Here is a 24431-nt window from a genome sequence, read left to right on the forward strand (position 1 = left end):
AGACAACCAAGCAAACCGAGACACATTCCACCACCATGAGTGGAAGACTGGTATTGCTAAGCATCCACTCTCCCCGAAATGACCTACATCGATAGCATCCTCATCAAAATCCCAGCAGGCTCCTTGCAGAAATTGATGAGCTGATTCTGAAAGTGTAATGGAGATGCAAAGGGCTTCCAGTGGCCCACGGTCCTGACAGCCTGGGGGGTTGGCAGCAGCTCCATCTGCGGCAGAGCTGCAGGAATCAGGCAGCTGGTTGGCGGCGCAGACAACAAACAGATCAATGGACCGAATGGAGCCAGAAATAGACCCAAACGGTCAGAAATAGCAAGAAGGGTCTCCTCATGGCTTGACTTGAAGGGACTTTCTGGGGAGAGTTTTCTAGTGTGACTGGGGTTCTGCTCTGTGTATAGATCTGTCTCAAGTCCTCTGCTGTGCAGTCGAGGTCCTTGCATTTTCCCATGTGTAAACTGTCAGCGCAATGGGCTAATAATTAATATGCGAGGGTCTGAGGGGCTGGGGGCAGATGCCCAGCAGACATTGGCGAGAGGGAGGGAGGGGTTCGTTTTTCTGGTAAGCTTACTGCAGGCTCTTTTGGGGGGGAATGTAGAGTAATTGCTGTTTTAACAAATGTATTAATAAGTTTCTGTGACTTTTTAGAAACGTTTTTAATAATTAAGCTCAAATCTTCCTGACAATTAACCGATTGTGATGGAGGCTGACAAGCAGGTGGGAGTGAGTAGAGCTGGGCACATGAGCTCCTCACTGCCCAGCATGACTGGGCTGAGGGTTTCCTGAACTAGCCCTGAAACTCTATTTCCTTTTGTAACAAGAGCGCCAGTGCCCACCACACACACCTTCAGGGTGGTGCAAGGAGAGGGCGAGACTACCTCCCCTCTCCTCCCCTCCCCTCCTCTGTCCCTCCCCTCCCTCGCCCCTCCTCCCCTCCTCCCTCCCCCTCCCTGCCTCCCTTCCTCTCCCTGTCCTGCTACCTCTCCCGCTTCCCTCCCCTCCCCTCCCCTGACCCTCCTCTTCCCCTCCCACACCCCCTCCCTGCCTCCCCTCCTCTCCTTGTCCTCCTGCCTCTCCCCCCTCTCTTCCCCTCTCCCTGCCCCTCCCCTCCCCCTCTCGCCTCCCCCTCCTCCTCCATCCCCCGCCCTTCCTCCCTTCCTCTCCCTGTCCTCCTTCCTCTCCCCCCTCCTCCCCTCTCCCTCCCCCTCCCCCACTCTCTCTCCCTCCCCTCCCCCTCTTCTCCTCCCCTACCTGGCTTCACAGCAACACAGGGGCAGGAGGCCTGGAATCCTCACAGAGGGGCTTCCCTGGGATCCTGTTACAGATTGGTGGGCATGTCTGATGCCCCCCTCCAAATGTACTTGTTGGGATGTGTGTTAACACTGATGCCTGCAAAACTAAACTGAAGAGCCGGGCGGGGAAAGCCGTCTGCGTGGAGCACTCAGCCAGCTCTTGCTCGGGGAGTCAGGAGGGAGCTCATGGGCACCCGTCCAGACGGAATGCACTTATTTAATGGGCAACCAAGATATCGTAAGACAGTTGGGGAGAAAAATGTGTTTTTCCACTTCAGGAAACAGTCAAAGCCTTTATATTCCACCAAAAATAGAAATGGAATTCTAGAAAGCAAAAATAGGTGGGCTTATACATGTATGCATTCAAACAGATCTGCACAGACTACAGTGCTCTCATCTTTCTGGAATGTGAGCCTGTGTTTCCACGAAGTCGTGGACCAGCCAGGACAGGAGGGAGGCTGGGACCTGCTCCCAGGCCTTCACTAGCTCTGCCACCCCCGGACGCCTCTCCAGATCCTTGTTTCTTCCCTCGTGGCCCCACTCTGACGCCCCTGGCGTGGGTCCTTGTGGGCTGCAGTGGTCCTGCACTGCTCAGGGGTGTGCTGTCCCTCGCCTCTGTCCCCTGAGGGATGATGACGAACATGAGATCCTTTCCCAAGACTTTTTTGTCACTTGAACCCCCACCCCCGAAAAGAGACTTGCTGAATTACTGATTAATGACTCTGTCACAAGTCCCCATCATGGCTGGCACTGGATGGGGGAGACATTTGTCGCCTTTAGGACCGTAGCTTGTTTTCAAACACTAAGTGTCACATCCCACATGGAGGAGGGGGTCTCTCGATAGACCTCACCGCAGGCAGAAACAATCCTTACATCTGAAGGGTGCTTCAGGGAATATTTAATATGTTTAGCTTATGTTTTGTTTTTACATAGCTTGTCAATACACAACTTTCAGACAACCTCTCTGAGGAGGATTCTGAGGCCCAGAGAGGCCAGCGGCCCACCCGAGGAGTGCCCATCCTCGCACCAGCTCTCAATCGAAAGCAAGGCCCCAGAGCATCTCTTCCTCTAGGCATGTCAGGTCATTAGGACACAGCAAACCGGCGGGCAGCCTCGGCAGGGCCAGCTGGAGGCCCAGAGGCCCGAGCCTCTCCATGCATTCTCCTGTGCCTTCCACTGCTTGTCCTTGAGCAAAGACGCCTGCACAGAGACTATGGGGGAGGGGCACAGCAGAGAGTGGTTCCTGGAGGGATGCTGATGTACCGCAGGAACCCCAGGAAGCACTGGGCACACAAGCCGCAGAGGCACAGGGAGCAGGGTGGGGCCAGGTCCTTGGGCAGTGGTTTGGGCACCATCTCTCTGGAGAGTTCTTCCACCAAAATAAACCACGTCCCAGAGCTGCCCACCTGTGCATGGGGCCCGGCAGGTCTTTGGCCAGTCAGCCCGAGACAGCACACAACACATCTGCTCAGTAACACTCAAACTCCCAGGCTTCCCACTGGAAACAGGCTCCCAGACCCTGGCTGCAGGTCTGATGCGCTTAGCCCGCGGGTCCAGGTGTGCATCTGTGAGAAGCAGCCCAGGTGACTGTAACCTAGCTGGTCTGGAGGCCAAACTTGGGGGAAAACTCACCTAATTTATCCAACCGTAGCAGACAAATGCAGAAATATTCAGAGCTGCTCTCTTCCATCCCTGCCTGTGGCTGAATTCCACTGAGTAATGGGGACAAATAGAGGAAGTAAAGAGATTGAGATTGATTTAATTAATCACAAGGAAAGGGCAAGACAGATACTCCCTGAGAAGAAAACAATAGATCTAGAAGGTGGCTGGGCAGGAGCAAGCTTCTGGAGTTCAAGAGAGAGTGGGGGCAGTGGCTGTGCCGTGATGTGGGGGTCTCTGGGGAGACAGAGGCGAGGGAGGTCTGCAGGAAGTTGCACCGTTTATAGGAATGTAACCCCCTCCCGCTTTGGCATTCTCTGATCAACTGGCACAGGATTTAAATTGCTTTTCAATTCTTTTCGTGTATCAGACCGGCATTTCTTCCCAAGGCAACATCATGCCAGGGCAGGTAACCAACTCTGCTGCCCCTTCCCGCCTGCCTCAGCCAGTCCTCTCTGGGACTGTGGGCTTAGCAAGACCAGACTTTGATGCGTGCCCAGATAAGAAGAAATAGAAAATCTTAATAGTCCTATGCCTAGTAAAGAAATTGAATCCATAATTAAAAACTATCTTACAAAGCAAGCTCCAGGCTTAGAAGACTTCTGAATTCAACAAAGTTTAAGGAAGAATTAACACCAGTCTTCTCCAGAGAATAGTAAAAATGGGGAACAGTTCTTAACTCATTTTATGACATCCAGTATAATCTTTGAACTAAAACCTGATCAGGATGTTATAAGAAAGAAAAACTATAGCCAATCTCTCTCGTAAACATAGATACAAAAGTCCTAACCAATATATTAGTGAACCAAATAATGCATAAAAAAGATAACATGTTGTGACCAAGTTGAGCTTATGCCAGAAATGCAAGGTTGGTTTAACATTTGAACTCCAATCAATTTAGTTCATCGTATTAATAGAACAAAGCAGAAAAATCATGCTAGCATCTCAGTAGGTGCAGAAGAAAACATCTGATAAAATTCAACATGCGTTCATGAAAAGAAACTCTTAGCAAAGTAGGAGTAGAAGGGAACTTCCTTAATCTGATAGAGGATATCTACCTAAAAAATGTCCCTACAACAAATATCACACTTGCTGGTGAAATACAGAATGCTTTCCCTCTGAGGTCAGGGATAAGATAAAGATGTCCACTATTCACACTTCTAGTCAGTGCCAGCAAGCGAAGTGAGCCAAGTAAAAAGCTATGAAGGATAAAATGATAGGAAAGGAAGAAACAAAAAAGTCAATATTCACAGACAAAATGATTGTATATGTAGAAAATCCAATAGAACCTACAGATAACTCTTAAAATTATTAGTGAATCTGGAAAGATGGCTGGATACAAGGTCAATATACAAAAATCAACTGCATTCATATCAACCAGAAACTGGTGGTTACAACACAAAAATAGAGAAAATTTAAAAACATCATCAGAAGCATCAAACACCTAGGAATAAACCTAAAGAAATACGTGTGAACTATCTACACAGATTATAAGATAATGAGAGCAATTGAAGAACACAAATCAATGTGGGAATAAACATGAATTGGAGTACTCAATATTATGAGAACATTCATTCTCACCAATTGATCTATAGCTTCAAAGCAATTCTAGTAAAAATTCTAGCGGATTTTGGGAGAAATTGAAAAGCCAATTCAAAAAGTTGTATGGAGTGTAGAATAGCAAGGATAGCCAGAACATTCTGAAGAACAAAACTGGAAGATGGCTTTCCAGATAACACTACATGATAAACTTCAGTGATTAAGACAGTACATATTGGTGCAAGGACAGGCATGGCGCCTAACAAGATAGTGAGTCCCGTGTAAAAACAACCCACACTTGTGTGGGTACTGGGTTTATGACAAAGCTAGTGCTGAAGAGCAGCAGGAAGAAGGGCAATCTTTTCAATAAACAGTGCTGGGTCAACCGGATGCCAAATACAAACAACAGCAACATGAATCTGGACCCCTACCTCACACTGTACAGAACAAACAATCCCAGGTGGCTGTTGCTGTAAATTTGAACATTTCAACCACAAACCTTGTAGAAGATAACAGGAACATATCTTTATGACCATGGAGTAATCAGGTTTTCTAAAAAGGACACAAAAAGCACTAACTATAGGAAAAAGTTGATAAATTGGATCACATTGAAATTAAGAACTCCTGTGTGTCAAAAGACACCATTAAGATTATGGAAAGGCGAGCCACGGAGTGGGAGAAGGTATCTGTGACACACACCACTGGCAACAGAGTTTGTGTCCAGAATATACAAAGAACATCCATAAATAAGAAAAACTTGAGCAGCTTCTTCACCAAAAAGGACGTGTACCTAAACAATAGGCACATGGAAAGATACTCAATCTCACCACTCATTGGTGAAAACCACAGTGGGCTGCCACTGCACACGCTCCAGAATGGCCAAAATGAAAAGACGGCCAACACCAAGTGTTGATAAGGAGGAGGGGCAGCTGGAACGCTCACATACTGCTGTGGGAACGGAGAGTGGGTCAACACTTTGGAAAATTGGCATTACCTACTGAAGTGGGACATACTGTCCCCTGTGACTTGGTATACACCCCACAGAAACATGTGCACACGTATACCAAAAGGCATGTATGAGATTGTTCACTGAAGCCTTATTCATATAGCAAAAAATAGGAGCCAACCAAAATCTCTGCCAACCGTAGAATGAATAAATACAGTGTGGAATGTTAATACTCTGGACTACTACATAAGCAATGAAAATGCATTCGTTAGTGCTGCTTACATGGCAGGATGGGTCTCCCAAACGAGATATCAAGCAAAAGAGGCAAGACCCAAAAGAGTGTGTGCTGTATGATTTCATTTACGACAAATAAAAATAGGCATTACTAATCTTCAGTGCTAGAAGTCAGGGCAGAGTTTGCCTTCAGGAGCTTGGAGGGAGTAGAGATTGGGAAGAGGTGCAAAGGGGACTCTGGGTGGGGGTCACATTCTATTTCTTGCCCTTGGAGAAGGTTTTATGGGTGTGTCCATTTTGGGTTAATTCATCCAGTTATATGCTTATGATATGGGTACTTTTCTGTACACATATTACACCCCAACACAAATGTTTAGAAATACACGTATGATGGCCCCTTTTCACAGCACCATTCACAGCTACTGCACGTCCTAGTAACTCACATGTAACAGTCGTCTGGGGCCCTGAGAATTCTAGTTTAAAACTGCAAACTACAGGATCTTGACTACATGGTAGTTGCAAGTCCCCCAGAGAGAAGGCTTTAAATAACCACATGAGCCCTCTAATTTGTCATTAACCAAACTTTCATTAGGCACGTGTTCAGCCTCCAGCCCTCTCTGAAAAGGCTCCTGGAGGACAGAGAAGAGGGAGCCGGGGTCCCTCCCATGGTCCCTGCCCTCCTCCCTCCTGTGCCTGCTTCAATTCCTAATTGCCTTTGGGCTTCTCAAGAAAGACTGCTAACATAATAATTAACAGATAATTCAGCAAAAAAGAAAAGCTCCTTTTACTGGTTCTAGTCATTATTTCAGAGTATATGTTCCCAGGAGCCATACTGTTTTAGCATCTGATTTATAAAAAAATCTCCAACCATTCAAAAGAAGTTGGTGCAGCTGTTAATTTTGTTTGGTTTATATGTTCTTGTAGACCCATTTATCCCACAAAGAATTGCGGGCGTTTGGCAACACCAATCCCTAACATTCATAGTCCTGCAGAACTTCGAGATGTTTGTTTTATTTAATCCTCACAACCATGTGTGATGTCATTGCCCCAACCTCCCCACTGAGAATCAGCTTCCTCACTAACCCTTCCCCACACACCGTCCCATGTGACCCTCACGCAGCCCCCGCCTCTATGTAGGGCATGTCGCCCTCGCCATGGCTCTCATATTGCAAACTCTGCTGTGACACGTCTCCTGGGAAACACATGCAAGCTTCTTTAGGGTGCATGCTTAGCAGAGGGACTGCGGGCTCTTAGGAGACCTACATCCCCTCACATGAAGATTCCACATCATTTCCAGAGTGGTTTATCCGTGTGTTCCCGTGCGCACACTGGTTAGGATACCAGCTTTATCAGTCTTGAGACCTGGCGGAGGACTTCTCCCTGGTTCTCTGTCTTGCCCATCTTTCTTCTTTTTTTTAAATGTAGGGTTTAAAATATACTTAATATGCTATTTGACTTATCAAAAGGTTATATGTAACATACATGTAAGTTATAGAGCATCATCCATGACCCCTCACTCCTCACCACCCCACCCACGACTGAGACTTTTTCCAGCACCTTCACCAACATGCTCCTCCCCAACCTATTTATACTCAATTTCAAGTTTTGCAAAGTGGTTGCAAATAATACTCCCACCAGCAATGTTCAAGGGTTCTGGTGATCCACATCCTCTCCAACACTTGATCTTGTCAGCCTTTCTAACTGTTGCCTGTATGGTGGGTGTAAAACAGGATTATTGTGATCTGAATCTGCACTTTCCTGTGACTCATGAGGTTGAACATCTTTTCATGGGCTTATCAGCCATACATGTTTCCTCTTCTGTTCATGTCTGTTGTCCATTTTTTATTAAGTTGTTTGCCTTTTCTTATTGGATTTTAGTTCTTTATATATCTTGGATACAAATCCTCTGACAGTTATATGTGTTGCAAACATTTTCTCCTTATTTGTTGTGTCTTTTACTTCATTGTATCTTTTAATAAACAGACGTTCTTAATTTTAATATGATCAAATTATCAATCTTACTTTTTATGGAGAGCACTTTTTGTACCTTAGGAAACTCTTCCTTCCTAAGGTCATAAAGATATTTGTCTATATTTTAAAAGTTTAAAAGCTTTGTTTTCCTTAATCCACGTGGAACAGAGTTTTGGGTAGGGTGTAAGATACATGCCTAATTCCCATTTTTTCCCAAATGGACAAACGTGTGTCCGAGCATCATTTATTGAAGTCATTCCTTTCCCCACTGATATGCCTCTTCTGTCATATATCAAAATATGTGTGGGTCTGTTTCTGGACTTTCTATTTGCCTTCAGTGGTCAGTGTGTCCACCCGTGGGCCAATAACAAATGGCTTGATTTACTATAATGTAATAGTAGGTCCTGATAGTTGCTGGTACAAACTCCCGCCTGCCGCTTCTTCTAGAAAAGTCTTGGCTCTTCTAGATCCTTTTCCTTCCTGTTATCTACTTTAGAATCAGTCGAGTTGTGTAAAGATCCCTGTTGGAAGATGTATCAGAATTCCATCGAGTCTGTAGGTAATTTAGGGGAGAAGTGGCACCTTCATGTGCTGAGGTCTTCTTCTTTATTAAAGTGGTGTGTCTCCACATTCACTTGCTCTTGCTCTAAAAAAATATTTTTTCTCCTTAAAGAGCATACACTTCTTTTGTTAGATTTATTCTTCATTCATATTTTTGTTGTTACTATAAACAGGTTCATTTTTCTAAATCACATGTTTGTTGCTGTTGTACAGAAATTGGTTTTTTTTTGGAGGGGGGTGTTGATTTTATCCTCTGTCACCTTGCTAGATTCTATTAACTCTAACAGTCTACCTGTGAATTGTTTTTTATTTTCTGCTATGTAATCGTATTACCTGTGATTAAGTATTCCTTCTTCCTCTCCAGCCTTCATAGATTTTATTCCACTGTGATGTCACCCTCTGTGGTTTGGGCTCCATTACGTGCTGAACAGGAGTGGAGCGAGCGAGCGTCTGGCTTTGTTCCTGATTTAAAGGGACTGTTCCTTACCTGTCACCACAGTCTGATGTTTGTCTCAGGTGTTTGTAGGCACCCTTCATCTGGTTAGGGAAGTTCCTTCTATTTCTAGTTTTCTAAGAGTTTGTTTTTCTGAACGTGAATGTCACTGGGTTTTATTAGAAGCCTTTTCTGCATCTATTGAGATGATCACACAGGTGTTTTCTGATTTACATTAATATGTTTTAAAGTGTTAAACCAGAGTGACATTCTTGGGTAAACTCAACTTGGTCATAACGTTCTTGTTATCATTTTTACATTACTGGATTTGGGTTTGCTGAGTGTTCTGTTTAGGATTTTGTGATAATTTATTTAGATTTTGTTTATGAGTGAGGTTGGTGCATGCTTTTTCTCCCTTAGGCATTCTTCCTAGGTTCTGAAGTCAAGATGATGTTGGCCTCATAATATGAGGTGGAGAGTGTTCCCTCTTTCAGTCAGTTCTGTCCCCAACACTCCACTGAGTTCTCAAAGTCACCATGACCTCTGTGTTGTCACATCCATTGAATTTTCTGTCCTTGCTCTATTTGGACTTGTCATTTTTCCGATTTACCTTTTCTTTTCTGGTAGGTTTCTCGCACCTGTCAGGGTTCCCCAGCCCTCTCTGCTCACCCCCTCTGTACCCCACTCCAATGGGTGAAGGTCTTCGGGTCTGGCCCAAGTCCTCTCCTTGTCTCTCCCCTCCCTTTAGGCAATCACTTCCATCTTCATGGTTTTCCATGTGTACCCCAGCACAGCTCTCTTCTCTGGACACCAATCTTTGTATCTTCCTAACACAGCACATGGACATCTGACAGGCCTTGCAAACTCATCAACCAGAAGGGACTCCTGGCTCCCCCCACCCCCAGTCATTTCTTTTGGTCGTTGTTCATCTCGGTGTCGCACCATCACCCTCCAACATGCACGGCCAGAATCCTGCGTCTTGGTTTGGTTTGCCCCCTCCACACCCCTTCACCCAATCTATCACCAAGTCTTATCCAGTCTCTTTCCAAAAACAACCTAACTCTTTCCACCTCCACTGTTCCCACTGGAGCTAGGCCATCAGCACCTCACCTGGGTAGTGTGCTAGCTTTAGAGCAGACATCCCTGGTGGCCTAACAAGCCAGTGTCCCCCACTAATGGCCCCCTGATTTTGGTGTGCATTTCTTTCCCTCCCCCAGACACTCTGTGTACTTTGACAGGAGTGGGTCTAAGTCCCAGCTCCAGGGACAGGCCCTACTTGGCTTAAACCAGGGATTGGCACACTTTTTCTGTAAAGGGCCAGATGGTAAACATTTTAGGCTTTGTGGGCCACATATGTCTCTGTCACATATTCTTCCTTTTCCCCCAAAGCTTTAGAATGTAAAATTCATTCTGAGCTTGTGGGCTGTACACAAACAGCCCACCTCAGGTCTCCACGCCTCTGGTTGAAGCACTCAGCACATCCCATTTTGCCAGTGGTTTAGGGAGGGTGGGAGATCCGAGCAGTCCAGTCAGGATGACTCTCCTGACAGAAATGCTGACGGAGAAGTCCTCTCTCCTCCTTTGAATCCATGTGGTATGGAAACCTCCTCCCTCTGCCTCGGGCACCCTCACCACCCACGCCTCCTAATCCTTAAAGCTCGGCTCAGAGGCTGTGGCTGCAGGAGCCTTGTCCTCTCCTGAGCAGGGCGGGCTGCGCTCTTGGACCCACGCACTTGCACACCTCTCCCTCTGCCACAGCACCCACGTTCTTCACACTGCAGCCATCCACACGTGGGGCTCCGGGCCAGCCTGTGCGGTGGGCATAACTGTCTCCTTTCATGGATGGAGAACAGGCTCAGAGAGGCTGGACGACTGGTCCAGTCACACTGTGTGGTGGAGTGGGGTGTGAGCCCTGCTCGACCCTCATGCCTGTCTCCTCACACTAGACTGCCTTCCAGTTACCACACGGCACCACACCCTTTCCCCATCCACCTCTCGACTCCCAACAACTGGAAAGTGATTCGTCATCCTAATCATCCCTGCTCACCCCTGCGCAATACACACTGCCTAAGGCACCAAAAAGCCACGAGAATGTTCTCAACGTCCTGTCTCTTCTTGTCTCCCCATAATTCTCACGTCAGGCCGGCTTCCCCTGATAGGTAAGCACGGCAAGTGATGAAGACCACCCTAACCACCCTGGTTTCAGCGTTTCAGGTCTGGGCACACAGAGAGATACAGCGTTGTCTCAGTGCCAGCTCCACATTCCCAGTGAAATCCCCTGGAGCTGGGCAGTGGGAGGTGAGTCAATGTTCCAGGGCACAGACAAGGCCACTCCTGGTCCATCTCTCCACCAGGGGGATCACTGTGGGGGTTGGGGGACCCCAGAGAAGCAGGCATGTTGTGAGCTGGGCAGATTCCATGCAAGGTGTCTGCTCCCAAAAGAGGTGATTGAGAAGGTTTAGTACCATCTGGTTTTTATCACTCCAGTCTCAGGCTTCTTAAAAATATGGGACAAAAAATATTATGTCTCAAATAAATGTATCCCAGTGTATGGGTTACATTACAATTTTATCTTCTTATTAGCAGTTTTATCTTCCTGGTTTTTTTAGAAACCAAGAAATCAATAACCTACTTTTAGACGACAATCTAAAAGTACCCGTGAGTGCCCTTTCCCAAACAGACAGGGCGGAATGAAATAAAACAGGCAGTGCACGTTTTCTCAGACACACTTTTGGTGGTGCACAGGGACCACAGGGAAATGGATTTCAAAAGGCCTAGGAAAAGGCTGTCCTTGGAGTTAAATGATGGAAATTCCCACAGGTGCATACGTCACAGGCCGGCAGGCACTGTGGCTGTGATCCCGGCGCAGTCTCAGCAGGACAGGTCGGGAGTGTGCTCACCAAGTGGAGGCAGTAATGGGATCACGCTGTCACCCTGTGTGAGCAGAAAGGGTGGCAGGGCCTAGAAAGGGGCCAGAGAGCCAAGCCGGGACAGCCGGGTCAGATTCAGGGCCACCAGCCTGTGCTCAGGTCATGTGGTTTACCCCTCTGGCGGCCACCCTCTGCTGGGCAGTGACGAATGAGTGGTTTCTGTACCCGTAAGCCTTGAACACATCCTTGGTCTGAAAGCCTAGGATGTAAATGAAGGCAGAGCTGCTCCCTCTGTCAGCAGTCAGCTGGGCACCTCACCTCTCCTCCCAGCAGCTCCCAAACGGGCTCCCAGGGCCACAGTCTGATATCCAGCCGACCCTCCATCTCCTGGTCCACTGGCGGTCTATGTCCTAAGGTCATTACTAGTGCTTTTGTACCGTTCTGTCCTGAGGCATCTGCAGTGCCTACAGTAATTCCTAACTCTGCCTGTGGGCTCCAGCTGCATGGTCATGCCAGCTAATTCAGCTGAAGGAAAACCTCGGCCAAGGCAGTTTCCTGGTGTTGTGTAGACAGTGTCTCCCCAGCGGCTGAAGTTTCATACTCTTGTGTAAAACCTAACACCACGTCACTGGGGCAGACAGAGGGGACCACTAGATTCCTAAGGGGAGCATTTGAGCGTCCTGTTCGTTTTCCAGGACTCAGAGTGATACTTTATTTTCACACTTGGCATGGTGAGGTAACCAACAGAACGAGCGTCTGGGGGTGGGGCGGGGGCCTACACCTGGATGCTGCTCTGTGTCCTGAGGGCCAGGTCGTGGCTGGCCAGCACAGTCACAGCTGCCACCACCTCTGTGGAAACCCAGGGCCCATCCTGGGCGCCCAGACGTCTGGCATTGATGGTGGACAGGGGCAGGTGGGCCTTCCATAGGAGGCTGTAGGATCCCTCATCAAAGCACCCGGCCTCACAGGTACTTGAGCGGCGGCAGCGGTGCTCCCAGGCACCTGGTAACGCCCCACGGCTTGGCCCCAAATCAGCATAAAGAGGCATGCTCTGCATGCCATTCTGCCAGGTCAGGGAGGACGCCGAGGTAAACCTGTCTCTGGAGATGACGTGTCTGAGGAAGACTAACAGCAAGGGGCCACCCCGGGGGCTCCTCGCCTGTCACCAGAGCAGCCCAAGGGGCCAGCCAGCCAGCAGGAGCAGATGAAGGTCCTGGTCACGGCCACGTCCGCTCTCTCCTCTGCTGCTGAGGGACAAAGGATGACATCGACACTACCAGCTCCGATGGAAGGGCAGTTATGTTGTTTTCCCTGGTAAATGATACTAAACGAAGGCCTGTAGAAGATGGCCACAGTGACGGCACTCAGTGAATCATGCGTCCCTTTACCACACCCCTGTGCAGTTCCTCCCGCACGGACTCAGGGCTTGGCCCTCTGACTTACTTTGGCCAATGGGACTTTAGTAAACACGGTGCAGGCTGGAAAACCCCTGTGCACCGAGCTTTCCCTTCCCTCTTGCTGCTGACAAAGTCGTACCACCATGAGAAGCAGCCCTGGACAGCCTGTGGACGGTGGGTGACACATGGCTGGTTCCCACGGCCCATATGAGCGGGCCCAGCCCACACCCCACAAAGCTGAGACGAGCCGTCCCCCCTTGCTGGCCCAGAGGATCATGAGCAATTAAAGGATTGCTTTAAGCCACTTGGTTTTGGGGTGGTTTGTTACACAGAAATAGACATCAAGTCCTCATGCACATATTTGTTTATTAAGGATGAACCCCTAGAGGGCATCCCAGGAGTCTTGATTTTTACTTAGTTGCCAACAAGCACCCCTTTGGACTCTGTACCTGGCGCTTGGCCCTCAGGCAGGGTGATGGGCTTGCCTGGGAGCTGGCTGGCCCAAAAGACAGGTTTTTCCTTTCCCCCACACAGCAACCTGAAGTAGGTAACCAGCCTGTGCAGCACGTTCCCCTGTGGTTAACTCATGCTTCGATCAGCGAACTTTTCAGGGGTGTTCAGCTCTGTTGTGGGACTCCAGGACTAACAGTAGTAGCTAGCACGGACGGGTGCTTACCACATGCCAGGCTCTGGACTGGGCTCTTCACCTGTCTTAGTCTTCTCTTCCCCATTTTACACATGATGAAACAGGCAGAGATGCCAAGAGATGACTAAGGCCCCACAGCTGAGAAGTGGCAGCAGCTGAACTTGACCTCGGAGTCTGGCCTCTCCCAGGGCCCCTGTGCAGGCGGAGACCCCAGGCTTGCCAGGCCCCAGCCCTCTCTGCACCCTGTTGTCCTCCTAGTAAATCACCAACAGCCAAGAGCACTGCCTGGCTTGTCCCGGCTCCTCCACTCTCAGCACCCGCACTCAAAAACTATAGTTTTTCCTTATTAAACTTTATTTTCTGTTCTGAAGAGAATTGCAGCCTTGGGTTGGTTGTTCTGGTCTTCGGAAATGTTACATTTCTACACATGCTTACCGTCATGCGTGTCAACATCTCCTGGTATAACCGTGGAACAGTCAGTAAATACAGATAGAGGAGTAAGTTTATTGCATACACTGTAAAAAAAGCTTTAAAATGTCTTTCCTCTCAACCCCACCAACCCAACCAGCGCCTTAACTTCGGCAATGTGGACTTGCTTCTGATCCCACTGAGAGGTCTACACAGAAATGTTGGTAGGGGGGGCACCTCTGGAGTCTGGGGACCCGGACCCCACCTTCTCCTTCAAACAGGACCCCGACTTCCACCGCACAGGCAGGGCCTCGGCTCCACGCCGCTCTCCGGGAAGGCGGCCGAGCCGGAGCGCGCGAACGCCCGGCTCACACCGGCCTCCAGGCGGGGACGCGGCGCCCTCCCGGGGTCTCGGCCCCCGCGCCGCCCGCCTCCCCGACCCCGCCCGCGGGAAGCCAAGAGGGCCTCCTGGGTCCGCGCGCCCCACCATCGCCGGGTCCACCGATCCGGCCACCGCAGCACCCTGACCACCCCCTCCGACCGCCCCACCCCGACCCGCGCTCCCGACCCCGCGGACCGCGGCGGGCTCGGCGAGGCGTGCGTGCGCGCGCACGGGCTGCGTGGCGGCGGCGCCCGGCGTGCGCGCGTCCGGGCGGGGGCGGGGGCGGCGGAGCGCGCCGTGGCCGAGCTGAGGCTGAGGCTGAGCGCTCGGAGGCTGAGGGCGAGGCGGAGGCTGGGCGGGTCTGGCCGCGCTCGGGACCGCGCTCGGGGCCGCGCCAGGACACGGCCAGCGCGCCGCAGCCCCGGCGGCCGAGGGAGCCCGCGGAGTGGCGGCCCGTGCCCGGCGCGGCGTGCGGAGCGGACTGAGCGGCCCGGCTGAGGTGAGCGGGGGCGGCGGGCTCGCACGCGGCGGCCGGACACACGCGGGCAGCGCCGAGCCGCGTTTATGTAAGCGCCGCGGGGCAGGTGGGCAGGCCGGCCGGGCGTGCGGCTCCCTCGGGACCCGGGCTGCCCGGCCGCGGTGTCCGGAGGGGCCACGGGCCGCCGGGGACGGGAGGCTGCGCCCGGACTGTCCGCGTGTCCTCCCCGGGCGCCGCGTCTGCGCGGGATGCTCTGCGCCGGGAGAGAGGAGGCTGCCCCCCGGGATGGAGGGGGGACTGCGCCCTGGGATGGAGGGGGCACTGCGCCCCGGGATGAGGCTGCGCCCGGGGATGGAGGGGGGACTGCACCCCAGGATGAGGCTGCGCCCCGGGATGAAGCTGCGCCCCGGGGAGGGAGACTGCGCCCCGGGATAAAGGAGAGGCTGCGCCCCCAGAGAGAAGCTGCGCCTCCGGAGAGGGAGACTGCGCCCCAGGATGAAGCTGCGCCCCGCCATGGAACGGAGACTGGTCTCTGGGATGTAGCTGCGCCCAAGGGGTGGGGGGACTGCGCTCCAGGATAAAACTGCGCCAGGGGAGTTGGGAGACTGCGACCCGGGATGGAGCTGCGCCCCCGGGGAGAGGAGACTGCGCGAGGAACAGCCTCGTCCCTTCCCCGGGAGTGCCGCATCTTCTCCGGATGCTCTCCGCCCCACGGAGGAAAGATTGCGCCCGGGGATGAGGCTGCGCCCGGGACGGCCCTGCGTACCCTTCGGGAGGGCACCGTGTCCGCGCGGGAGGCTCTGCGCTCGGGGAGGAGAGAGTGCGACCCCGGGATGAGGCGGCTCCCAGGATGAGGCCGCGGCTCAGGGGAGGGGAGGCTGCGCCCCCAGAATGAGACTGCGCCCAGGACCGCCTCGCGTCCCCTCCCGAGGGCGCCGTGTCCGCGTGGGATGCTGTGCGCCGCTGGCGGCCCTGGGTGGGGAAGTTCCCGCGGGTGCCCGGCGTCTGGAGCGATCCGGAACAATCTGGGGCGATTGGGGGACCGAGGTGAATTCTGACGTGTTCAAATCTGCAGTAGGAAAATTACCGGGTTGTGGTTGGGTCCAAGGGAGGGTGTCAAATTGGGCTGTGGACGCTCAAACGTGTTGGAGTTCCGATTTACATGGCGAGAACCTAAAGTGTTCCGGTCCGGATTTATACGTCGGAAACCCGCGCTGTTGTGTTTGGTTCGCAGTTCATGTTTTGAGCCAGCAGGTTTGGGTTGTTTCTTCTGACACGGGCGTTTGTTTGCGTCTTAACGCAACCGTAATGGTTAGCGTTCCGTTCTGGAAGTGTAACAAAAAGTGGTTTGATATCAACCTTGCTTCTTTACTCTTAGTGCCGTCATTAAGGTCCTTGATCAGTGAGTTTTGGAATGGAAATGTTTATGTAATCCTCTTCGTTCCCTCTTAAATTTGCCCGTATGTTTTATGCCTTTGAAAGGTGCCACTTACAGCTGCATTTTTCAAAACACTGGGTTGTCTTAAGAGCAGTTCCTGGCAATGTCTTTTGATTACTATCTTTTCTTTGGGGCTGAAACTACTTTGCCCCCTGCTCGCTGCGGGTTTCCCAGAGGGGAAAGGAAGAAGGAAAAAAGGCAAAAGGTTGACTGATACTGCTCCATGCTGGATAGGAGAGTTTGCAGGATTCCTCCAGAGGCAAGATCCTCTGGACATGGACACCCACAACAGGGCTAGATGAATATTTGATGAGACACGCTGAGCTGGGTGCGGGATCCTGCTGGAGGTGGAGGCAAGGGATGCACAGGGATTTGAAAGGAATGCATTGTCTGTGAGTAATGCCCTGCTAGATGTCTGGGGTTCCTGAGACTGAGTATATTCAGCCATGTCTTCAACAAATTTGAAGCTATAGTTGGAAGGAAAAAATGGAGGCCTTTCTGCAGGGGGCAGTGGTGAAAAGAAAATTGGTCCAGCTCTGAGAGGTTGATGACACATGTATCTGGAGGTGCGACGTGCTCCTGAAGTCAGTCCTGGGAGGTGAGGAGAGGAGAATTGGCTCATGACATCAAGGACAAAAACTTCTGGCTCACAGGCTGATTCACTCCTTTGTGGATTTACATGGCGTAAAGGCATTTCAACTGCTTTTGGATTTTTGGAATAAGAAAATTCTTTAAATTTATGTTTGTCTGGTGAATGAATAAAGAAAACTTAATTCATTTGATAAATACTTATCTGTGGCTTACTTTGTCTAGGCCCTCCCTGCTTTAGGCCTGGGGATGCAGTGCTGAAGAAGATAGGCAGAGTTTAAAACAGTTCAAAAGCTGGTACTTTGTTTTATTAATCACTTTTATAGCATTATATTTTTTTAAAATAAAACTTATAGTTTAGTTATAAAATAATAAAATTTAAAAATGTGTAGCATCAAAATTTTTATTTATAGATTTAAAAATGTAAGCATGCCCAAAGTACATTCAGAGATACAAAAAGATGATAAAACCTCATCCCATTCCATCCCCAGCCACTCTTATCCCTCCAACTGCTGTGACCAGTTGATTGTGTATTCTCCCAGCAGGAATCAAAACATACACACGGTTGTATGTTTTAATATAGTTTTTAGTATTTTCTATAACAAACTGAATATTTTTTATACATATTAATCATTTTTTATTAATCATCAAAATTCTTTAGCTGTAAGGTTTATTTAAGAACTGAGTTTTAGTCCGTTGAGCTCTGTGATGAGCTATGTAAGGACTTAGGAGATAGATAGAAAATACACTTTGGAGATTAATAAGTGAAGTCATACATTTACCAGCTATAAGAAACTTGTTTAAGAAAAATTATCAATCTTAGTATGAAACTGAAAAGCTTAGAGAGGTCCAATTTTATTAGAAAACCTGATGGTTTTTTGTGTCAGTTTTCTAAAATGTTAATTTCCAAAATCAGTAATTTGGTGTGATGGACATGGTGGTGTTCAAAAAAATCTTTTAAAAAATGTGTTCATAACATGTGAGGTAGGAAAGGCAGATAGTGAGACTTTCATTTAAAAATTGTACATTGAAGTCATTAAGATTTCCTTAATCCTTGAGTGACTTTTCTCTCCGGTGTGACATTTCATTTGGCACGTGGACAGGGAAATGTGGTAGCCAACAGAGGTCTTTGTGTGGCCTTGCTGCATAGCTTGACAGCTGTTGGGCCCAGACCATTAGTATCAAATAATCACATTTTTTCTGTGATCTGATGAGTGGTACTTGCCACTCTTTTCCACCTGTATGTGTAAGGTGTTCTGGGAGTGTACAAAGGAAAAGGACTTTGGTTTTTGGTTTCATGTCTTTGTGATGGATTTAAAATGAAGAAGGGGCAGGGAGGGTGGATGGAAGTAGCTCTGAGGGGCCTGGTATTTTGAGTGGAAGTGCAGTGAAACTCTGCTTGTCTCTAGGTTACTTCTCTTTCACTCACAGCTCACCCCGCAGGTGTTTACCACGTGCTGGGTACTGTGCAGGTGTTTACCACGTGCTGGGTACTGTCCTAGGAGCTGGAGACGCGGGCGTGAACACAGCAAGGATAGTTCCTGCCCTCGTGGGGTTCACATTATGGGGGAGGAGGGGATGGTAAACCCCAGCTAACATTGTAAGTGCCGGGCGGTGGATGGGGATCAGAGAGAGGGCTCAAAGGGTGGAGGGCGCTGGGTGCTGCCAGGCAGCGGGAGCTCTGGAGTCAGAGCCTTGGGCCTGAGCTTCCTGGTCCTTGCTAGTAATAGCAGGGAGGCCAGGGTGGCGGGAGGGCTGGAGGGTGGCAGGAAGTGAGACGGAGAGGCGGGTGGGCTGCATCTCGTTGGGGCAGGGGCTGTGGTAAGGAATTTAGTCATAAATCTCAATGTGATGGGAAGCCTTCCCATGTGCCTTCCTTCCTTCCCTCCTTTCTGTTTTTCTAGTTGACTTTAGAGAGTGTTGAACAAGGGAATGACAAGATCTGATTTATCTTTAGAAAGAATCACTCTGGCTGTCATGTAGCTAATGCTTGTTAGGAGCTTGTGACGTGCCAGGCCAGTGAAGCGCTTTACATGTGTTATTTAATTCTCATGCGAGTCTAGAAGGTGGGTGTTACTGTTAGTCTTCCTGTGTTACTTGTGTGTAAAAGTAGGCACAGAGAGGCCACAGAATTGTGGCACAGGCAGGATGGCCTGAGTGTCCACACTGCAGGGGCCTGCAGTGACCAGGCTGGGCCTGTGCAGAGGTGGCATGATCAGACCCGGCTTGCTGGATTTCATCACGTGTCAGATGCCGTTGATTGTAAGTTGCAGTGTTGTTTTTTGTACTATTAACAGGAAAATGCTGCCAGTTGGACTGTAATGTGCTTTCTTGTCACTTAGGTTTCACTTACGCTCAGTGAGAGAGCTCTTAGACTTCAAGTGTGGACTTTTAAAATCATACTGCTCTGTGCTTTTATAAAAAAGGAACATACGAGTGAAATAAAGTAATTCTAAAATTCTTCCCGTTCAGAATCCAGTCCTTCCAAGTCGGCCTTTGACTTGGCGCTGATATGGTGCTGTGTTGTCCACTGTGCGGTCACTGAGTGTGGTGGAGGCGGCTTTTCTTAAGACCGAGCCACTGCTGTCTCTGGGGTGTTGTCCCAGCTGCCGATACCCGGTCTGCAGGCTTGGGTGCTTTCTTGATCTTACTGGCAGGTGTTAAGGAGAGGTTTCCGGTCCTTGAGTGATTTGTTGACTGACCTGTTGTTGGGTCACCTCCGAGAGTAACAGCTGAGTTTGAGTGTGCCAGGGCGAGAGTAATACACTCGCCTCCTGCCCGTGAGTGGGATAGCACAGAGACGCCACCAGTGCCAGGCGCTTCCGCTTTCATGGTTGTTAAGATGTGGGAAAAGGCACGTCTGAGAACTGATGCACTGGGGCATGCTTTGCAGACGGACCCATCAGGATTGTCAGTAGTCTCTCTGTGAGATAAAACATCCCAGAAGGACCCAAGGCCCTTGGCCTGAGCGGTTGGCTGGTGCTAGTTATGAGATGGGGAAGTCCGGCAAGAGCAGGAGTCTGGGTGGAGCGCTCGTGGCGGGAGGCTTCAGATGCTCCTGAAGGCAGTTCCTCAGCCCGCAGACCAGACCTCGGGCACGTGGATTGGATCTTTGTTCCGCCACGTACCAGATGTGTGATCTTGAGGAGGCTATTTAATCTTTCTGTGCTTCAGTTTTCTCATCCATAAATTACGAAGAATAGTAGCAACTTGTCTCCCAGCGTTGTTGGGTCGATAAACACAGCTAACGTGAAGTGCCTGAAATAGTACCTCCCTGACAGTCCTTAAGAGGGTTTACTTTGCTTGTTATTTTTATGATTAATCATCTGAGTGGAGATGTTTGGATACCCGTGGAAATTCATGGTTGGGTTCAAACAGAGGTTGGGGCCAAATATGTAAATTTGGGACTCATTTGCATATCGATGGTATTTGAAACCATAGGCTGGGTGGTGGCTGTAGATGCAGAAGAGCATAAAGGCGAAGACGGAGCCTGGGGGCTTTTGGCAAGGGGTCCGGAGCGGAGAAACAAGAAACCAGGGGTCTGGCTGCAGGAATCCAGGGCTGAGGGAGTGGTTAGCTCCCTCTTCTTCTGCTGGGGAACTCTTGGCTTTGATAAGAGGCAGGTGGCCTTGTGGAGAAGAGGTGGAAGTGGGGAAGTGGGGAACATTGAGGGTGGAGGAATCTAGAGGAGTTTTGTTAAAAGGGGACGGATTAGGGGCCGGCCCCGTGGCTTAGCGGTTGGGTGCGAGCGCTCCGCTGCTGGCGGCCCGGGTTCGCATCCGGGGCACGCACCGATGCACCGCTTCTCCGGCCATGCTGAGGCCGCGTCCCACATGCAGCAACTAGAAGGATGTGCAGCTATGACATACAACTATCTACTGGGGCTTTGGGGGAAAAAATAAATAAATAAAATTATAAAAAATTATAGAAGGGGACAGATTAATGGGACAGTAGCTGGAGAGGTCATGTGCTCAGGGGAGTTTTTTATTTTTATTCTTTAAATGAGAGCAATTATAGCGTGTTTATGGGCTAATAGGAACGATCCAGTAGAGAAGGGCAGATTTATAATGTGTTGGGAAAGGGGGTAATTGCAGGAGGACAGTCTTTGAGAAGGTAGGTGGGGGTGCTGGAGGAGCAGGAACAGGTCGGCCTCAGGAGCAAGGCAGGACTTCTGTGCATGGGAACCTTGATTCACTTAAAACGTATCTCTAAAAGACACACTGCCCTTGGATCTAGTTTCTTATTAGCTTACAGTGCTAAACACACCTTGGGACATCCTCACAGAAAGACACGTGGAAATGGCGTTTTTCTTTGTTAAAAAAATTCACTTGTCTCTAAAAGTATCATTAATTTACTGGAAGTTGGCACCTTTATTCACCAAATTTGGTACTACTCAGACGACTAGCAAGACTTGGCTCCTGATTTGTGCGTTATTTGTCTTAAAGTTCTAGAGGACAATGCCAGTTTTGCATCCAGGACAGCTCTCCCACCTCCTGGAGAGGGAAGGTGCTGCTGCTTTCGGCCCGGTAAGCTTAGGTGCTGTCAGGGCCGCAGCAGTCACTTGAAGTTGCCTGTTAAAATAGCTTTCTTTTGTGTTGATTTGTGTTATCTTTCTTGTGTGTTGATTTGTATTATTGGTGGTTATTTGATTTTTTTTTTTTTTTTGGTGAGGGAGATGAGCCCTGAGCTAACATCCATTGCCAATCCTCCTCTTTTTCCTGAGGAAGATTGGCCCTGAGCTAACAACTGTGCCCATGTCCTTCTATTTTATATGTGGGACGCCTGCCACAGCATGGCTTGATAAGCGGTGCCTAGGTCCGCACCCGGGATCCGAACCTGTGAACCCCAGGCCACCAGAGCAGCCCCTTATTTGATTTTTTTAGGTCTGGAGTTTTGAAATCTCAATCTTCTCGATAGTTCAACGAATGGGATGAAATGTAAAGAAGCCCTTCACCTGACTTCCTTGCATTCCGTCCATTGTTGTATGGTGGGAGAGCTGGTTCCCACTGCTCTGGGCACACTCTGACTTCACTGTAGGGTGGGAGAGCTGTTTCCCACTGCTCTGGGCACACTCTGACTTCACTGTAGGGTGGGAGAGCTGTTTCCCACTGCTCTGGGCGCACTTTGACTTCACTGTAGGGTGGGAGAGCTGGTTCCCACTGCTCTGGGCACACTCTGACTTCACTTCTCTGGGCATACTTTGACTTCACTGCTCTGGGCGCACTCTCACCTCCCTCTTCCTTCAGTTGAAGGTTTTACTGAGTGCCTTCCTCTCTGTATGAGTCATCGAAGAAGGACGCCCTGGGAAGGAGAAGGTCTCTACTTCTTTGAGCCAGCATTCCAGCAGGGGAGACTAAAGCGAGCACAAAGGCAGATATTGTATCTGGAAATTAATTGATCTGTGAATGACTGAAGAAACAGGGCTGAGGTGGATGGCATCAGAGGTCTGCTCCTGCCTGAGGTGTGATCTCCTGTGAAGGCTCTCTGCATAGGGGTGCTGTGCTGAGGCCCAAAGGTTGGAGTAGCTGAGGGGGCCAGTAGCCTTTATTGGGTCGTTGATGGGGAGCGCAGTGGAAGGTGAGATTGAGAGACAGGTAGGGTCTGGTCGTGCAGGCTCGCATGGGCAGGAGGAGAGTCTGAAGGGTGGTGGGTGGGGTGCAGGGGGGTGGGGTGGAGGACAGAGGTGGTGGGGCAGGAGAAAAGAGCAATGTGGACTGTTCACTGGTGGCCAAGTCAGCAGAGTTTGGTGATGGATTGGGTCCGGGAGATGAGGGGACGGAGGGATCAAGAAGGACTCTTAGGCCTCTTTGAGTTATGATGACGCTAAGTACCAGAATGGTCCGAGGTGAAGATTCCTCAGCTACAGGCATCATCTTATATTGGGTTCTGTTTGAATCTCTTGTCCCCTAGTGTGCAATGTGCGGAGTATTTATGTATACTTATATATGATCTGTAAGACCTATAACATGTTGTTTGCGAAACACCGACAGATTCGTATCTTCCAAGTTCTGACAGGTAGAGCCCTTGTACTTCCATCACTTATTCCTCACAAGTCTTACGTAGAGCTTTCGTTACCTCTTTGTCAGATCAGAAACTGATGTAAGAGGTTCAGTAACTTCCTGGGAAGGCTGGAAAATATTTAGCTAACATTTATTAAGCTCTTACTGTGTGTCAGGGGTGGCGGACCGAGTTTAATCTAATTACTCCTCAGGATCTTAGGAGGTTACCTTCATGGGGGACTGTCATCACCCCTCTTACTGATAAAGAGACTCTTCCTGGCTCAGCTGAGGAGCCTCTTGGCGGGTCTCCTTTCCTCTCCTCTTGGTCCCCTCCCATCTGTCCTTGACCCGCAGCCAGATCAGAGCCTTGGATGGAGGATGGATCAGTCCCCCTCCTGCTCAGAACCCTGCAACTGCCCGCATCTCTGAGTCTTCCCAGGCGCCTCCTGTCCTGCCATCCCCTTCGGTCACCCCTCCAGCCTTGGGGCCTTGCCTCCAGCTGTTGCCTGGGCCTCACTCCTCTGCACCCTCGCCTCGTCACGCCCTGCGTACCCTGCTGCCTCTTCTGCTTATCCTTGCCTGCCATACCCACCACTCCCTCCCTCCCGTCAGCCTGCCTGGCAGAGTGGAAGCCTCAGGAAGGCAGGGGTCTTGCCCTGTGCCTGTCCTAAGGGCTCAGAACCATGCCTGGCTACAGCAGGCACCTACCAGTGTTTGTTGAACAAGTGAGTAAATGGTAGAACCCAAGGCGAGGCTAAGTTTGCCTCTGAAAACGTGTGCTTTTTCTGCCTCAACACCCTGCCCACCGTGTGCCTATTGTACTTGGTGAATCAGTCGTATATTTATGCCCCATATGTCTGTGTTATCTCCAGATTTCCATACTTTTCTTTGTAGAATAGAAACATTTACAAAACATTCAAAATTGTTCTAAAACCATAAAGTGCAATATAGTAAATTAATCTGTTGAAAACAGGGAGTCTTCAACCTGAAAAAATAGCTCTGTCCTCCCACCGTCATTTTAACCCCTTTTGGGCAACATATAATTGAAATTCATTCTTTTAAGTAATAACAGTATCCATAATAGTCACAGAAGTTATAGTTATAACTACATCTTGACAAAAATGAGACTACTTTGAATAATTCTGGAAGGTTTCAGAAAAGCAGCCAAATAAAATGAAAAATACTTGATTCAACTGTGGAGGTTTAAAGGATTTCAAAATTGAAGAGACTATGGCTTATAAGCTGTTTGGTAGAGGAGCAAACAGAAGAATTTACCAGAGTTTTGGAAACTGGGGATTTAATCCCAGCCTTGCTTCTGAACTTGACAGACTGTTCCCATCGTCTCTCTGCCTCAGGTTCCTTGAGTGTAAAACGGGGCGGTCGAGTTGGTGATTCCAAGGTTCATTCCACTTCTAGAAGACTGCTGTAAGTAGGAGTGAAATAATACATTCTAAGTGTTTCAAGGGTCATTCAGTCAGATGTTCAACAAGTACTTATCGTAGGACCTCTGTGCAGTCCTGTGTGAAAAGTGGGCAGTGCCTCCCCACATCACTTTGTGGTGCTTCAGATCCACCGGAG

General features: G+C 49.6%; 1 protein-coding gene across 2 annotated transcripts in view; it reads left to right on the plus strand.

The window, feature by feature from the left end:
• The first annotated feature begins 14761 nt into the window (after positions 1 to 14761).
• Positions 14762 to 24431, plus strand: part of ADARB1 (adenosine deaminase RNA specific B1) — a 143852-nt gene continuing 134182 nt past the window's right edge. For both annotated transcript variants that reach the window (XM_058523281.1, XM_058523282.1), the window contains exon 1: positions 14762 to 14849. The gene's annotated coding sequence lies outside the window, so the exon portion shown is untranslated. The remainder of the gene's footprint in view (positions 14850 to 24431) is intronic.

The sequence above is a fragment of the Diceros bicornis genome, chromosome 27 (genome assembly GCF_020826845.1).
Source record: "Diceros bicornis minor isolate mBicDic1 chromosome 27, mDicBic1.mat.cur, whole genome shotgun sequence".
In the NCBI taxonomy this organism is placed as follows: domain Eukaryota; kingdom Metazoa; phylum Chordata; class Mammalia; order Perissodactyla; family Rhinocerotidae; genus Diceros; species Diceros bicornis.